Source organism: Neomonachus schauinslandi, chromosome 11 (assembly GCF_002201575.2).
Source record: "Neomonachus schauinslandi chromosome 11, ASM220157v2, whole genome shotgun sequence".
In the NCBI taxonomy this organism is placed as follows: Eukaryota; Metazoa; Chordata; class Mammalia; order Carnivora; family Phocidae; genus Neomonachus; species Neomonachus schauinslandi.
The window spans coordinates 31,384,174-31,401,504 of NC_058413.1; the positions used below are offsets into that span (position 1 = coordinate 31,384,174).

At 40.6% G+C, this 17,331-nt stretch overlaps 1 pseudogene; it reads right to left on the minus strand.

Annotated features, from left to right (window-relative positions):
• LOC110575725 overlaps positions 1-15,994 on the minus strand; it is a 48,241-nt pseudogene extending 32,247 nt beyond the window's left edge.
• Positions 15,995-17,331: the final 1,337 nt, after the last annotated feature.

The following is a 17,331-nucleotide window of genomic DNA, read 5'->3' on the forward strand; positions in this document are numbered from 1 at the left end:
TAAAACTATATTTGCAGACAATTGTGTGCATAGAAAATTCTAAGAATCCATAATAAAGCTACTAAAACTAACAAGGGTTTTAACAAATCCTCAGGAAACAATGTCAATATATAAAGCTCAATTGTAATTCTATGTACTAGCAATAAATAATTAGGAAATAAAAATTTTTAAATATCATTTATAAGAGCATCAATACATATTAACTACTTAGAGATAAATTAAAATATGTACAGGATTACATGGTGAAAACTCAAATACATTGTTGAGAGATCAAAGACCTCAATAATTGGAGAGAAAACATATGTTTATGCATGAGAAACTCATTATTATTAAAATGCCCATTCTCCCCAAATTGACCCATACATTTAACACAATCCCAATCAAAATTCTAGCAGATTTTTGGGAAATTGTTAAGCTGATTCTAAAATTTATATGGAAATATAAAGGACCTAGGGTAGCCAAAATAAATTTAAAATAGAAGATAGTTGGACCTGAAATCTTACTATAAGTTACAGTAATTAAGATGAGGTGGTATTGATATATGGATAGACATACAGAGCAATGGAACAATGGAGTATCAGAAATAAGCTACCATAAGTATGGTCAATAAATTATTGACAAAGATGCCAAGGTAATTCAATGGGGGAAGAATAATCTTTATTACTAAAGTGCTAGAACAATTGAACAGCCACAAGAACCCTGACCCTTACCTCACACCACACACACACACATATACACACACACCTTAAAGTTAATCACATACCTAAATATAAAAATCAGACTACAAAACTTTCAGAAGAAAACATGGGAGAATATTTTTGCAACTTTGAGATTTCCTTGAGCACAAAAATCAGTAATTATTGAAAGGAAAAAGTTGATAAATATGGACATCATTAAAGTTAAATATGTTCACCAAAAGACACAACCAAGAAAATGAAATGATAAGCCATAGAAGGAGGGAAAAAATTTCAGTACATATATCAGACAAGAGACATATCCAGGATATATAAAAGAATAGTTACAATTCAATGTTAACCCAATTAAAATGGGCAAACGATTTGACCAGACATTTCTCCAAAGAAGATATACAAGTATTCAGTAAGCACATGAAGAGATGCTCAACATCATTAATTATCTGGGAAAATTGAACTTAAAACCACAATAAGAGAACACTACACACTCATTAGAATGGCTAAAATTTTTAAAAACTGACAGTATCAAGGGTTGACAAGGATATAGAACAAATAGAACTCTCATTCACTGTTGGTAGGAAAGTAAAATGGTAAATCTGTGATTTAAGAAACTGAAATCAGTGGAAAAGTAAAACAATTTGAAAAACAAATTTAAAAGACCCTTCCTTCCTTCCTTCCTTCCTTCCTTCCTTCCTTCCTTCTTTCCTTCCTTCCTTCCTTCCTTCCTTCCTTTCTCTCTTTCTTTCTCTCAACAAATTAAGCATACACTTAACCTGTAATACAGCAATTCTACTCCTAGGTATTTACTCAAGAATAATAAAAACAGATATCCACACAAAGACTTGTACACAAATGTTGTGTACATAGCTGCTTTACTCATAAAAACTCATAAGTGGAAATAACCCAAATTTCCATCAATAGGTGAATGAATAAGCAAATTGTGGTTATACATAAAATGAAATACAAGTCAGCAATAAAAAGGAACATAACATTTGGAGCCTCTGGCTGGCTCAGTTGGTAGAGCTTTGTGAGTTTGTGAATTTGAGCTCCACATTGGGTATAGAGATTATTTAAAAATAAAATCTTTATAAAAAAAGTGAGGGGAGTACCTGGGTGGCGCAGTCAGTTCAGCGGCCAACTCTTGGTTTCAACTCAGGTCGTGATCTCAGGGTTGTGAGATAGAGCCCTGCAATGGGCTCTGCACTGAGTGCAGAGTCTGCTTGAGATTCTCTCTCCTTCTCCCTCTGCCCCTCCTGCTCATGCTTACACTCTCTCCCTCTCTCTCTAAAATAAATAAATCTAAAAAAAAAGGAACAAACTATTGATATATGCAATAACATGGATGAATCTCAAAAACATTATGCTAAGTGGGGTGCCTGAGTGGCTCAGTTGGTTAAGCGGCCAACTCTTGATTTTGGCTCAGGTCATGATATCAGGGTCCTAGGACCAAGCCCTGCATTGGACTCTGTGCTTAGCGGGGAATGTGCTTCAGGATTCTCTCTCCCTTTGCCCCTCCCCCAACCCCCACCTGTTCTCTCTCTCTCTCTTCCTCTCTCAAATAAATAAATAAATCTTTAAAAAAAATAACATTATGCTAAGTGAAAGAAACCAGACACAAAGGAGTTCATATTATCAGATTCTATTCATATGCAGTTCTAGAACAGGCATAATTAATCTATTGTAACAGAAAGCAGATCAGTTTTTGCCTTTATCTGGGGAGTAGGGATTGATTGCAGAGGGGCATGAAAGAACTTTTTGGGTTGCAGGAAGTATTTTACATTTTGATTGTGGCATGTTTGCTTGGGTGTATACATTTGTAAAAATTCACTGAATCACACACTTAAAATAAGACATATTTAATAAGATACAGATTATTCTTCAATAAAGTTGATTTTAAAAAACAAAAAGAATTAAAAAGTGGTAAATTGATACGACATAAATTTATTTTATTGATTTGCTAAGGCTACATGAAAAACTATCACAGAGTGGTGGCTTCAACAACATGATTATTTTCCCATGATTCTGGAGGCTAGAAGTCTAAGACTGAAGTGTTGGCAGGGTCACTGTCTTCTGAGGCCCCACTCCTTGGCTTGTAGATGGTCATCTTCTCCTCCTCTTCATGTGATCTTCCATAATCTCCTCTTTATATAAAGATACTAATTCATATTGGATTAGGATCCATCCTAAAGGATCACATTTTAACTTAATTAAAGGTGCTATCTCCAAATACAATCACATTCTAAGGCACTAGGGGTTAAGATTTCAACATATGAATTTTGAAATCAGCCCATAATACTTGTACAACCAAACATTTATTTTCATTTAATAAATTTATGGTGATTATACTATTGGTGAGCTAGATCAGGATGCCACAGGAGTCTCAAAAAATAATTGATCAAAAAATTTTGCCTTCACTTTATGGATCCTATTCCAATTAAAAAGAGGGGGAAAAATGAGGAAGTGGGGAGGCTGGGAAAGGAGAAGAGAAAGGTGAGAACATAGTTGCTTGAATGGTAAACTTTCAAACAAAATTACTAAATGAAGAAAGAAAATTTGAGAGTTTAAGTTTAGACTTTCCATTATTATCCCATTATAAGGGAAGATCTGGAGGATTCCCACCTTTGTGAACCATAAATGTCCCAAGTACTCAGGGCTGACACTACTGAAGTTATACTCCCTTGAAGTTTTTTTGTTTCAGAAGGAACCAAAAAGGTTATACTTGTATTTCATGGCATAAATAGAACTCTTCAAAAACGTAGTTCTTGTTCAAGAGAAATAATATGAGGATAAAAATCATTTCAGATGTCAAATGGGAAACCCAATGAGTTGATTTTCTGTGACCACATTCCCATGGTGGGAAGAGAGATAGCATCTGAGAAAAAAATGGGGCATAGCAGTATAAAGGAAATCTCTCTTTATTGATAGTCACTTCAGAAAGGGTAAGAATGATTTCACCCTCTTAGAAGAATAGTTTGGGCTGAGCAATTACCTTTACAGCAAAGGTTAAGCAATAGTGAGCTCTACCTTTCAAATGAAATCATTAATAAAATCCCTTCTAAACTCTGAAATATGCTATTTAAGGCCAATTAAGATTTCTCAGCTAGTGACATCAGTCCTCTGGCACCTTTGAAAGAGCATCAGCAAACATGGAGGTGTGAGGGTGGGTGTTTGATGCTTCCCAACAGCAACTGGAAAGTAGAGAAAAATCAGTCCATTGACAGACACAGCAAGGATATCCCACTCCAAATCTGGAAATCCCTAGACAGCTCACTAGGAGTCCAATTTGAATAAAGACCCTCTAGGCTTCCTGGCAGAGAAAGAGTATAGGGAACTTTGTAACTGTCATTTAGGTTCACAGACACTAAGATTAGGGACATTGATGGGGCGCCTGGGTGGCTCAGTTGTTAAGCGTCTGCCTTCGGCTCAGGTCACGATCCCAGGGTTCTGGGATCGAGCCCCACATCGGGCTCCCTGCTCGGCGGGAAGCCTGCTTCTCCCTCTCCCACTCCCCCTGCTTGTGTTCCCTCTCTCGCTATCTCTCTCTCTGTGTCAAATAAATAAATAAAATCTTAAAAAAAAAAAAAAGATTAGGGACATTGATTGGAAATAGTGGTAGAGCATGGGAAGGCTGGTCTTTCCCTTGGAAGTGCTGGAAAGCTGCCCTAAGGAGGGAGAAAATTGAGATGCTTGGATTTCATGTTAGTAAACTGGTTTGAGGTGGTGGCAGTATTTGAATTGTTAAGTGTGTGATACTGTATAAGACCAATCAAATGTCTTCCTATTCAGTCCCAACTGGGATGACTGTATGTCCTAATTTGCCTGAGACAGTCCCACTTACTCCTGTTGTTCTAGTGTGGTTATTAAATTTAACCTCCTTTCATGTTAAATATGGATGATATGTTATACAGTCACATTAGCTCTAAGAGACTTCCCCAAATTCTTCAACACAGGGTATGGGAGAAATGGAAGGAACTAGGCCACACTTTCTAGAACATAGTGACATATAAACACCTGCAAGGAGAGAGCCCTTACCTGTCTTGGTGAGGGAGGCAGCACCAACAGCAGCAAAGGGTAGTTCTGCTAGCACCACTGGAGGCTGCAGAGTGAAGACAGTAGCAGTGACAACAGAAGGACATTTTCATGACTTCCAAGGAGACCATGGAAGCCAGCTGAACATTGGCAGTAGGAAGTCAAACAGTTTGGGGAGCTTAGGAGGCACCCCCAGATTAGTGGGTTTATCTATAGTTTGGGACCATTGCTATTGGAGCTTGCATATTCCCAGGGCTGGTTTCATGGGCATGCAACAAGGACCCTCCCCTCAGAAGAACCTTGCTTTTGGGGTTTCATGTTTTGCAGTTGCCATCTTGAAATTCTTTTTTTTTTTTTTTAATATTTTATTTATTTTGAGAGAGAGAGAGCACGAGTGGGGGAGAGGGGCAGAGGGAGAAACAGACTCCCCGCTGAGCAGGGAGCCCAATGCAGGACTCAATCCCAGGACTCTGGGGTCATGACCTGAGCTGAAGGCAATCACCCAACCAACTGAGCCACCCAGGTACCTGCCATCTTGAAATTCTTAACAATTGTATTTTTGACATTGTGTTTCTTAAGTCAAGTACAATAAGGCAAGAGAGCATGCTCCAGGAAGTTGGAGTCTCAGCTCATCCTGCCCACGGCTGCCTCCATGCCTCTACAGGTGGGCCTACTCCCCTGGCCTCCTTTTCTGCACTCTTGCTCAGTGACATCTTCTGCCCCCTGCCTCTGGAGGGGGCCTGGATACAACCATAGTAAGATCCCAGTTATGGTGAACATGGTGGCATAGTGACACCCATTCCTGACAAGGTTGGCATTACCTTGGTTGCCCCCATCCCAGTACCGAGCACGTCTGATGCAGAGGTTGGGATCTGCTGGGCATCAACTGTGCACTGTGGGCCTGTAGAAAGGGGAGAATGACTCCCCTACCCCCAGCCTGGGTCCTGTGCTTTGGTGGCAGGAGAGGGATCCCTGCAGCTGGGCGCTGCTTGAGCACCTGATAAGTTATAGAGTGGGACCTCAAATGCCTGTGAAGGTCGGCCCTCAGCTGGTGAGAATCCCCATGCCTGAGCGAATGAAACATTAAATAGCAAATAAAGTACCATGATGGATTAAGAAAGCAAGAGAACCAAAGACAGGAAAAAGTGTTATATTCTACTAGATTTAACAGCACTTTTTTCCTGCTTCTTGGGTAAGTGGACCACATTTTCATTTTGCACCGGGAAGCTCTATGTAGACATCACTGTGGGTTCTCTTTAAGCAGCTGAGGTGGCAAATGCCTTTTGGAGAAGAACTTTTATCCCCCTGTCCTGTGATGTCTCTGAGGTGGAACGAACCCACCTCTGAATCCAGTTTCCTTTCTAGAATGCTCACCAAACCTCATCTGCATGTTTTGGAGATACCTGCCTCTCTGTAACCCCGCTGCACCTTTAATACCTCCCTGGCTCCAGCCCATTTCCAGTTACTGGCCCCCAATACCAGTCTGATTACATCAGTTGATTCACATCCGACTTTTACTCTGGGAACCCAGATTCTCATCCCTCTTCAGACATTTGTAAAACATTTGGTATAGTGGAAAGGACATGATATTTGAAGTCACATGTCCTGAGCTTAATTCAGGCTCTGTTATTCATTAGATGTACAAACATGAGTTTATTTCACCTTCCTGAGCCTCAGTTTCCTTATCTGTAAAAGGAGGTAAATCCTACTCTCCAGTTCCTTGATCACCCAAGTGAGTAGGGCACCCAGAATCAGATATGGTATTTGCAAGTCAGGTTGGTTACTTCTACGACTGCTTTACTGGACATGCTCAAAGCCCTTGTCACCATATTCTTTAGGTCAGAAAGTTTTATCTAGGCTTCCTATCTCCTCCTTCCAAGTCACTTTTTCCTACCCAGTCTCCTAAGCGCCCCTCCCTGGGTTCAGCATCTAGAGTCTCTCTCTTTGTCTACTCCTATCCAAATGACCTATGGTTGGGATAGCCTGGTAGTATTGATTTTGGTTTGTCCCCAAGATGTCTCTCCTTAGACAGCCACTCAGTTCCATGAATTGGAAGGAAGCAACAGGCAAATGATATCCCCCACCTGCCCCAGAACTCCCCATCTCACCCCAGCCTCTTGTCTAGCTCAGATTCCCAGGCCCTGACAGGAGCCTTTTCTTTTCACAAAGGGAGATTTCGGTATCATTACTGTGTTGTCCCCCTTGCACTGCCTTGCTCATCCTCCCTTTTATTTTTGACCTGTGTGGATGAAGGATACAAAGTTTAATTATGTGGTTGTCTTAATCATTGTAAGAATAGAAGTTTTGAAAAAAAGGATTGCTTACTTCATCAGAAGACATCATATTTCCGAGAAGAACGCTGTGCTAGTGAGCTTGGAGCTGGAGACAGTAGAAGCATGCACACAGGCATCTTTCTCCTCTCCTGGGAAGAAGAGGGCGGCAGCCAGCAGGCGGTCCCTGTGACTTTATAGGTGGGGAACCACAGGCATCAAGACGCTGAGTGAAGCTCCTGGAGATCAGAGCGATTTTGAGAAAGAGACTCTCAAACACAGGCTGGCTTACTTCCCACACGGTTTTACAATGGAAAGGATTTATGTCTTGGCTTTTCCTGTCAGAAGCCTCCGAGTCACGATATGATGATGAGTCTAATCCCCAGGATTTGGGTGTGAAGACAGAACGGTTTCGGCTGCCCTCCTCTTCCTTCACATCTCTACAGAGAAGGCCATCTTGAGTCAGGCAGGATTCAGAAATGAGGTCTGCACCTGGTGGCAAAACCAGCCTAGGGGAAATCCGCCTGATTATGGGTTTTAAGAAATGACCTTTCTGTGGTTCTGGCTCTCCGCTGAAAAAACCCACAAGTTAATGGGTCAAGATTATTTGTGGTCTTTCGACTATATACAGTGAGATAATCCCGGGAGAGAACAACCATAACCTTTACTTTTATTGCCTAGCATAGGGCCTGCCACAGTGTAGGAACTCACAAGTTTGAGTTCATAGAATGAATCTGTTTAGGCTGCTCTGAGAGACAGGGAGATGCCAAAGGGCCCTGTCATGGGCATAGGAATCCAAGGGTACTCAGTTATTTGGAAGCTTTTATGACATACCTCATCCATCTATTCTGCTATAAAGGCTGTGTCCCTTCCTCTCCGTCTTCATTACCATACCCTTAATTAAAGTCCTAATAATCTTTGGCCTGGACCATTGCAATATTCTCCTATTCGTCTATCTGCTTCCAGCATTGACCTTCTTCTATCATCCCAATACTTCCTTCAAACTGCAGTAAAAGTCATGTTTCTAAAATGCAATGCTAATCATGATTCTCATCTGATTGCATCCCTTCAATGGCTCCCTATTTCCCACTAAAGGATTCTTACCTCCTCCCAGCCCCAGCTTTAAAAAATTTCATTCCTCATTCTTGCCAAGCTTTGGAAATGAAACTGAGGCCCAGAGAGGTTAAGTAACTTGTCCTAGTCTAGAAAACTAATGGTGATAGATCCAGGAATGAGATACATGGAGGTTGCTTCTAGATTGTACACATTTAACCATTGTGTTACAGCTGCCTCTCCTGTGGCTTCCTGGTGAACTCCTCTTTATTCTTCAATAGTCCACTCAAGCACCACCTCCTCCATAAAGTCTTTCCTAATCTCTTCAGGTGGAGTTGAATTTATCTTCTCTTGTGCCCCCACTGAACCATGCACAAAATCTCTAGGATAATTCTTAACATAAAGGAAGGGAATTAATGCTCCCACACCTTACTCATACACCCATGGAGATTTCATCTGTTCATACCTAGTACATAGGCTGACATATTCTAGATATTCAACAAAGTTTTGTTGAATGGAAATTCATATCCTCAACATATGAATCGTTTCCTTTTTTAGTCTCAGCTTTGTGAATCAGTTCTGCCTGCCAGTTATCCTCAGCATCCCTCTTCTGGACTATGTTTTCAGTTGTAAAGAACACAAGAGCAAACTTTACAGCAATGGCAGGAATCACGAGCTTTAGCTCTAGTTAGATCTGCAAACATGTAAGTGGACAGCAGAATTACTGAAGCCACTATCCCCCAGCTTTACAGAATGTGTATTCTTTCTTCATCATGATATCCATAGCATGTTTTATACCTGGCCCTACTCTCCCAAAGAAGATGCTTCTGCACAGAAGTTTATAAATTTATTTTCCACTTATCTATCACTACAAATCAAACCACCCTAAATCTTATTAATTTTTTTGCTCATGAATCTGCAGTTGAGGCCAGAGTTGGCAAGAAGAACTCCTCTTGCTCCATGTGATGTCTGGGGCACCAGCTGAGAGAATCACTGGGGGTTGAAGCGGATGGGTGCTGTCCTAGCATGCCTCTATCTTCATACAGTCTCGGGACCTCTCCATATGCTCTTTCTCACATGGCAGCCTCAGAGTGGTTGGACTTCTTACATGGCAATTGGCTTTCCAGAGTGAGTGTTCCAAGATGCCCAGGCAGAAGCTCTAAGGCTTCTTATCACTTTGTCTCAGAATTTTAGAACATCATTTCTGCTGCATTCTAATGATCAATCAAGACAAAGCTCAAAACAGATTCAAGAGAACAGAATTAGACTCTACCTCTTAATAGGATGAATAGCAATGAATTTGCAGTCATTTTTAAGTTGCCACAATAGTCGTAGCCAAACAATAAGTAAAGCATCAATTAAAAGACACATCAAGGGGGCACCTAAGGGGTCAGTTGGTTAAGCGTCTGACTTTTGATTTCGACTCAGATCATGATCTCAGGGTCCTGGGATCCAGCTCAGTCAGGTTCCCCGCTCAGCTCAGAATCTGCTTGACATTCTCTCTCTCTCCTTATCCCTCTGCCCTTCCCCCCAGTCATGCTCTCTCTCTCTCTCTCAAATAAATAAAATCTTAAAAAAAGAAAAGGAAAAAAAGAAACATCAGGAAAAGAAAGAAATCTTAACATTTGCAACAACATGGATGGATCTTGATGGCATTATGCTAAGTGAAATAAGTCACACAGAGAAAGACAAATACCATATGATCTCCCTTATATATGAAATCTAAAGAAAACAACAAACAAAAAACTGAGTTTGCAGATACAGAGAACAGACTGGTGATTGCCAGAAGTGGGGGATGGGGGGTGGGGAGAAATGGGTTAAGGAGGTTAAAAAGTACAAAATTCCAGCCATAAAGTAAATAAGTCATGGGGATGTAATATACAGCATAATGACTATAGTTAATAATACTATATTATTCAAAAGTTGCCTTAAAAGTTCTCATCATGAGAAAAAAAAATTTGTAGCTATGTGTGGTGGCAGATGTTAACCAGACATATTGTGATGATCATTTTACAACCTATACAAATATCAAATCATTATGTCATATACCTGAAACTAACATAATGCTATATGTCAATTATATCTCCATTAAAAAGAGAGAGAGGCATTAGAGTACAGAATGTGTAATTTAGAAACTGGGACAATAGGAGGCCCAAATGACCTGGGAAGGCTTGAACCATAGGAGAAGGAACACACCAAGAGCTCATGGAAAGAGCAGAAGGGTTATTCCTTCAAGCTTCATGTTGGTCTCTGGGATTTTTCTCATAATGGGAAAAACAGTAAAAGCTAACATTTATTAAGTATTTGCTATATTTTATTTTCTCTTTAAAGAGGTTTAGATCTACTAACTTATTTAATCCTCCTAATTTGAAGCTGAGGCCCTGAGGTTAAATGACATGTCCAAGGCCACACAGTTAGCAAGTAACAGAGCTAGAATTCCAGTTCTGATGATCCATCTCCAGAGGTGGTATGCTTAAGCTCCATTCCACATACATCTATCTCTAAGATCTAGGACATATTTTTTTTCTGCCGTGTATGGGAAGATATGTGGAGGCAGAGCATCTTCTCAATCTTTGGGTCAGTTCTAAGCCTCTTAGTCTTTAGAGATTTTTACTACATTTATCTTGGATAAGGCCTGATGATTCCTAGATGATTTAAATGGGCAGCGAGGGTAGAGGATACCTGAATGAAGTCACACTATCTGAGACTCCCCCTCCCATTTTAAAAGTTAGCCTTGGTTTTGATTTGAGTTAATCATAACACCCAGGACCCTAACTTAGGTTCTGGTTTACCAAGTGGGTTAGGGCAGTGCTGTAAGTGCAAGTAAATGGGTGTCTTTCTCCCTATACTGCCCTGCATCAGTTCATTTCTTGCTCTGTACCTTCCCTAAAACCTGGGAGCCCCGTGAGAACAGGAACTGTGTCTCAGTTGTTCCACACTCTATCCCCAAGCACCTGGCATAGTTCCTGGCACATTGCAGACATCTAGTAAAGAGGTGTTGAATGAAAAAGTGGATGACACACAAGCACTTGACTACAAGGGTCTATGTGGTGGAAAAAGCAGGGACTTTGGAGTCAGGAAGACCCAGGTCATAATCTCAGCTCTACACTTCAAGAGAGTGTCAATTTACATGGCAGGGGTGTTCTAAAGTATATTAGACAAAAATAACATGTCATCAAAATTACCTTTCAAAGACTTTATAAAGGTGCCTCCGGTTAGACTAACACAGTGTTTCTTCCAGAAACAGATGTCTCTTTCTTAAGTTGTGCACTAGACTAAGTTGGCTTGCATTTAGGAGGCAAGTCATAAGAAAAATAGCAACCCTTAAACCCTGGAATCATCCTCAGCTTGGCAAGTTTCTGCCTTGTCTAAGCAGCACATGGGAGCAGAGACCCTCTAAGCTCATAGCAGTCTTAGCTCTCTGAATATGCAGTCAAATGCTCTACCACTGAGCTATACCCCCACTAGCTCTCTGAATATGGAGGTGGGCAGATGAATGGCCCCTACCACTTAAATGTTTATATGAATGTCATTTTTATATATCTTATATTAGTATGCAATTTTAATATATGTGTTTATGATTTAAAAAATATTTTATTTTGTTTTATTTGCATCCATGTAAGTTGAATGCTTATATAAAGTCCTGGTTTGCTTCTTTGTCAGGTGAAATGACTGCTCTGCTCTACAAACGAAACAAGGAAGGGAGAAAGGAAACCAAGGGAACTGAAAGAAAAAAAGAAACCTGCATAGGACAGGAGAGCTTTGTACTGCACACACTCTCTTTTCTGACTTGCTCCAACAAAGCTCCTTTGAGAATTCTATCCTGTCCTCTCCATTTAATTAACAAAATGCTCTGGCAGTGTTAATAAGTGCCAGACACTGTTCTAAGTGCTTTATAAATATTATTTCATTCAATACTCATAATACCCCCCATGAGCATATTCTCACTCTCATTTTATAGAGGAGGAGACTGAGGCACAGAGAGATGAAATCCTGTGTCCAAGGCTAGTAAGGGACAAAGCTGGGACTCCAACCCAGGTGGTTTGGCTGTAGAGTCTATGCTCTGTATTGCTACTCTCTTTATTAATCCACTTAAAGGCAGTTCTCAAGATGCAGCCTCTACTATTGTCATACCTATGGCAGCATTTGCCTAATGGAATTTCCCAGAACTAATATCAGAGGGTATGGGACAAACTTTTTGGGAAATGCTGTAGATGCTTCTTCATCTTGGGGGTAGGAGGACTCTTAGTACGTTAAAGGCACTGCAGATTCTGGGAGTGAAGAGCTCCCTGTAGTTCTACCCAGCACTTCTGGAATTTATTGAGGGCAGACCATGTTCGTGCAGTGGTTGCTCACAACTTCCAATGTGAATGTTGTACAGAACAGATCCTGAGAGGTGTTGGCCTTCAGGATAAAGTCGAAACTCTGTATTTGGTCAAGAAAGTTCTCCTTTGTGAGCTGACCTGATTTACCTCCTCACAACATCTCTGACCATACTTTCCCTTCCCTGACTCACTGAATTTCTCTTCTTTGAACTTGCTATATCCCCTTTCTTTCCTCTGTGCCTTTGCTTCTTCTGTTTCCTCTGCCTGGAATGCCCTCTCCTTTCTCCCCTGGTAAACTCCCTGCTAACCACTAGCTCCACCCCCCTAACCCAAAGCACTTTCCCCAAATTCACAATGGATTAATGCCTAACTCCTCTTTTGGCACCTCAGAGGTCTTTATTCATATCACTATTTCTTTTAAAGCTTATTGTGTTTTCTATTACTCTTCTTTTGTCTATTACATCACACTCTTTAAAAGCTGTAATTATTGAGTATGCATTACGTGCTAAGCCATCTTATGTGAATTTTTCATGTATGCTTTACAAAACTGTTGAATTACATATTTATTATTATTACTGTTACTATAATTTGCATTTTAGAGAAAAGGAATTTGAGGTTCAGAGAAGTCATGAACCTAAAGTCACTTAGCTCATCAGTCATTGGATTTGAACCCAGATCTTCCTGGAGACCCATTATATTCATGTTAATTCTACATGTCCATATCATTCCCTGTAATGTGATGATTTCAAGAGGGCAGATTCTTCTCACACATTTCTCTACCTTTTGCTCCTAGTACAGGACCTACTAAGAAGAATGTAATAACTACTTGTGTTTCATAAATGAACAACTAGATACATGGGTGGAAGATGATCCAGGTGGTAACTCCACAGCCTTAACTGGGAATCCAACTGGTGATCCCAGTCTTTCTGCCTAACTTCCACCCCATTAGGCAAGACCCTTCTCTCTGGCCTATAACTCTGACTGCAGAGAGAAGTAACCTGCAGAGTCTTAGCTCCACAACCCCTATAAAGAAGGGACAAGCTCTAGCTCTCACATATTTTGCCATGACTAATTATTTTAAGTTACTATTATTCAAGTACTTCCAATGTGCTAGTCACTCTTCAAGTGTTTTACATGAAAATTCATCACAACAACCCTGAAGTAGGTGTTGCTCTTATAGATGAGGGAACTGAAGCAGAAAGAAATAAAGAAAACTGCCCTAGCTCTGACAGTCAGTGAGTGGTACAGCCAGAAGTCCAAGTTGGGCAATCTGGCCCCAGAGCACATGCTCTCACTCAAGAAAGTGGAATTTATTTTGTTTTGGAATTTGGGTGGGTCAGTTAACCCATTTCTCCAATGGATCTATAGTTGGCTTAGCCACACTTCCCAGGAATCCTATGGGGCTGGGGGAGGGGTGGGTCCAGCTCAGCGTGAGGTTGTATTAAACAGCAGCATGATGTCTCCTCATGTCTCTGTTTCTTTCTACCTCTAATTCTCTTTTTCTCTCCCTCTCTCTGCTGACCCCCTTAAGCTTTCTGTTCTTTCTCCCACTTTTCTTATCTCTCTCTCTTGGTCCTTCTCCAGTCCCATAGCTCAACACACATGCTAATAATTTGGGAGATTCACTCTTTTAAAAATACAGAATTCAGGCTTTATAAGCAAATTTGTTTTGATAAAGGTGGGTGGGAGGAAATCTGCCTCTGTTTGTAGAGGGATTGTGGTAGAGGAGCAGAAGCAGGTGCCATGTGAGGGGAAATGCAGACTCCAGAGCCGGAACGAGCCTGTAGCCAATTGGATAGTAATTGTGTCATTTATTACTTTATTGTCTAAATTGTGTCTTTTGAGTTTCCTGACTTTTAATCCAAGAAATCTCTTCCCAGTGCTCAGGTGGTAAATTATTTATCCACCTTTCTTTCTCTTTCATTAACCTTGTCTTCCTATGGGAATGCAGTATTTACTAGCAACTTGCCCCAGACAGAGTACAGTAGCAGAGCTGGGTCGGTTAACCCTGAGCATTCCCAAGGATTTCAAGTCATGGTGACTTGTCCCAAGTTACCAAGACTTGAAAGGGCAAGAGCCCATTTTTAGAACCAGAGTGTGGAGATTGAAATCCCAGTTCTGCCCCTGAAAAACTGTGGGCTCTTGGATGAATTACTGATTTTTCTCATCTGTAAAATGAGGGTGATAATAATATCTACCTCATAAAGCTATGGGGATTGTATGCATCATGCATGTGTGACACTTTAGAAGAGTTCCCGGCACATGTCAATGCTTCATAAGTGTTTGCTTTTGCTGTTGCGATTGTTACTGGTAGAAGGAGTAATTGTTGGTGAGAGGGGCTGGTTAAAAGGGAAATGATTCTTTGAAAATCTTCCATTTATTTTCATTGACTCCTTGGTTTTACCTCATTAAACATTTCTTGATCAGTGTCATTATACTGAGGATTAAAAAAAAAATAAGACCCCAAACTAACTAGCTAACTAACTAACTAACTAACTAAAAGATGAATGGATGGATGGATGGATGGATAGATAGATGATAGATAGATATATAATAGATAGATAGATAGATGATAGATAGATAAATAGATAGATATAGATAGATGATAGATAGACAGATAGATAGATAGATAAAGACTGTCCCATCATCCAGAGGCTTACATCCTCCTTGGTAAGTTGGACATATTAACAGGTAATTCTAATAAAATGTGTTACCTGCTTAGATAAACAAATGCAGAGAATTTAAGGAGACCTCATTGGGAGGAGAATGTCCAGTCTCAAACTACATCAAGCATGAGTAACTTGGGAATAGGTGAATTGAGATAGGAATGGAATTCCAGGGTGAGACCATGGCATGAGCATAGCATGGTACAATAAAACATGGTGCTGTCAGTAAATCACTAAAGCCATGAGGTATTGCCAGATAACAGCAGAGAGTTTGGGGGATGAGGCAGGTAAGTTGAAGTCAAGTCATGGATGGAGTGCCAAGTATTCTTGGATTTTACATGAAAAGATCCCAATGGAACTCAGTTTCTATCTCAGGTAATAAAAACTCAGATGAATGGTACCTCAAGCTCCCCCATAAAGAGCTCTCTTGACAAATAGTAGATTATTCACAGTGGCTATAATTATGAGGTGAGCACTTTACCCCAAGAAGGTGGTCCATTCCCAGCTTGGACTGCTTTGGACTTGGAAAGAGGATTCTGGGTGTTCTGGCTATTGCCACCCAAAAAACCCACTCCACAACTCAGGGACTTAAAACAAAAATGTATTGCTCTTTTCATGTTTCCAAGGGTTGAGTTGGCTCAGCTGAGTGATCTTCACTCAGTGTTGCTCGTGAGATTGTACGTTGGCTAGGCTGCAGCATCTCAAGTCTCAGCAATGCTGGTTGTCTAAGATGGCTTACTCACATGATGCTGGCTGTTGGCTGGAATCTCCGTTGTGCTGTTGACCACAGCCTCTCCAGATGGCTTGGACTTCTCACAGAATGCTGGCTGGGTTCCAAAAGGGAATTTCCTAAGAGTAAGCATTCCAAGTAGCCCAAGCAAAACTGCAAAGAAGCCACACTCCATCAGCATTACTTCCACCACATCCTCTTGCTCAAAGCAGTCATAGGGCTCACCCATATCCAAAATAGTGGGAAAATAGACTACATTTTGATGAAGGAGTGGCAAGAATCCAGGGGGAGGAGGCCAGAGCTCACACTGAAAGGGAACTGATACTTCTGAGGGCTTTTGCATTGAGGAAAGAACCCCGGACTAGAGGAACAGAGACACTTGGGTTTGAGTCTAGCTCTTCTAATTATTGGCTGAGTGGCCTTGAATGAATTACTTCTTTCTGAACCTCAGTTTCTTTGTCTGAAAAGTAATAACATGAAAAACAAATCTCAAAAATTCCTTTTTCAGAGACATCTGGGATTTTGATGATCCCATAAGGGATTTGTTTCACTGCAACTGTGTCCAACCTCATTAATTCTTTTATCAACTGACTCTCTTTATGGGAGTATGGTGACCATAATAGCCCCAGTTTGTCCAGAAAACTCCTAGATTAAGCCTGTTGTTCTAATACAATTATGACTAGCTCCCCCTTTCACTCTCAAAACTGTTACCGGTTGGGTAATAAATTGTATGATCACCCTCACGATAGGGCATAAGGTAATGACAGTGACCTTCTGTGATTATGTGTTTACAATTTCATTATTGAAACTTTATTAGGGTACAAGTAGTGACTAAATCTAGGTTCTTCTGATTGCAAGCAACAGACATCAATTTAAATAGCTTAAGCTGAAAATGGAATGTACTGGATAGATACTAAAGTATCTTGCAGAAGTTAGTGACAGCTAGGTCTGAAACAAGAGACAGTATCAGGCAGTACTATCTTTAGGACTCTAAAATTTGTGTCATTTTCTTTCTTTCCAGACTGGCTTTCTCTGCTTCTTCAAGTACACTATAGTCAGAAGATAGCTGTCCCATGGTTAACATTTGTTTCCCTCAGTTACAGCCATGCACAGAGACTAACTTGTTACCAATTTCAAATTCCTTGGAAAGAAAATGTGATTAGTCTGCCCCTGGTCCAAATTGCTAGAAGTGGGATGAAGGACAAAGAAGATAATTAGGGACCCACCCAGTGATATAGAGGAAATCTCAGAGAAAGTGGTTGTGTTAGTCCAGGTCCCCCAGGAAGCAAAAGCCAAGAGAAGATTAAATTGGATAAAATGTATTAAGGGAAATGTTTGTGATATAGAATGGCAAAGGAGCCAAACAAGAGCCATTAGAAGTAAATATGACCCCAAGTGAAGGAAGGAAGGAAGGAAGGAGGGAGGGAGGGAAGGATGGAGAGAGGAAGGGTGGAAGTGTTTTAGACTGGATTAGATCCAAGTTTTAAGCTTCAAGGAGAATTTAGCAAGGCCAATTGGGAGTCCTCAAGCCAAAGTTGCTCATCAGGGGAGATCCTAGCCAATTAG